The sequence below is a fragment of the Cynara cardunculus genome (genome assembly GCF_001531365.2).
Source record: "Cynara cardunculus var. scolymus isolate 2C chromosome LG 3, CcrdV1, whole genome shotgun sequence".
In the NCBI taxonomy this organism is placed as follows: Eukaryota; Viridiplantae; Streptophyta; class Magnoliopsida; order Asterales; family Asteraceae; genus Cynara; species Cynara cardunculus.
This window is the reverse complement of record NC_037530.1, coordinates 14,035,665-14,036,776: the sequence shown is the minus strand read 5'-3', so window position 1 is coordinate 14,036,776 and position 1,112 is coordinate 14,035,665. Positions and strand designations below refer to the sequence as shown.

General features: G+C 45.2%; 1 pseudogene; it reads left to right on the top strand.

Annotated features, from left to right (window-relative positions):
• Positions 1 to 434: 434 nt before the first annotated feature.
• The window catches only part of LOC112508982, a 5,272-nt pseudogene continuing 4,594 nt past the window's right edge, over positions 435 to 1,112 (top strand).

Here is a 1,112-nt window from a genome sequence, read left to right as displayed (position 1 = left end):
GAGGAAGCGAGGGAAGAGAACCGCAGAGAGAGGCTTGCCAGCGGCGTGGAGTTTACATTTCTTGACCACTGCCGCATGAATCTCGTTGTAGATGAGGAAGGTGTAGTCGAGGTTCAGGTTGAAGAACAACCCATACATGATAGTCATGATGTTAATGTTCCCTTGGTCTAATGAGCCCAGTTTGCATGTGAGAGCTCTGTTAAGGATGGAGAAGAACATGTTCCACATCGGCGGGAGGAATTGCGTTTGAAGTCTGATACGTTGCGTAGGTCACGATTGTAACCTAGCATCTTCACGAAGCGGAGGATGTCGTCGGTGGTTGGTGGTTYGTCATATTGTTCAATTCCAAGTTCCCGTCGAGTGAGAATGCACAGAACCCGAGAAACYTWRCCCGYRATATTTTGAACGAGCATATCATATCATTAGGTGCATCCATGTCCCCCATTATTCCGTGGCTTTCTGGTTCAAACTCACACGTTTGCCAATATTRMTGGACGTACTTTATGGSTACGCCAGTGTCAGCAGGAGTGAGGGCGGGAAGAAGAATGCAGTTCTTGAAAAACTCGATCRTAACTGCAAATCGTTCGTSAAACAGTGTGTTTCGGAGTTCGATAGCGTGGTTGTTTGGCTTCATGGGTAGGAAGACGATAGMGCGRCTGTCGGCRCCGGTGGATTGGACTCTGCTATCATTGTTGTTCGATTCGTGGGAGGCGGAGGAGGCCATTGTTGAGGAAGTTGCAGGTTTTGTTCGTCAAAATATAATTGCAGGTTTATGGAAGCGTAAAGAGAAGATGGATGAGGAAGAAAGGTATWTATAGGCGGGAATATGGTGAGTGAGTTGGGGGGGGGGTAAAGGAAACGGTTTCTTGATTATTATAATATAATAATCATGAAAATTTTGGCGGTTTTGGGTATAGACGATTTGATTTGAAGAACGTGAGCCGTCTTGATTGTACGTGCCATTAATGTTAGATGACACGTGTCAAGGCGGGGTTAGGGAGGGGGAAAGTTGAAAGGGTGTATGGGGAACAGGCTGTATTTGTTGTCAAGCGCATGGTATTATGACGTTATGAATTATTTGTAATAAAAAGTTATCCCAAATAATATCTTGA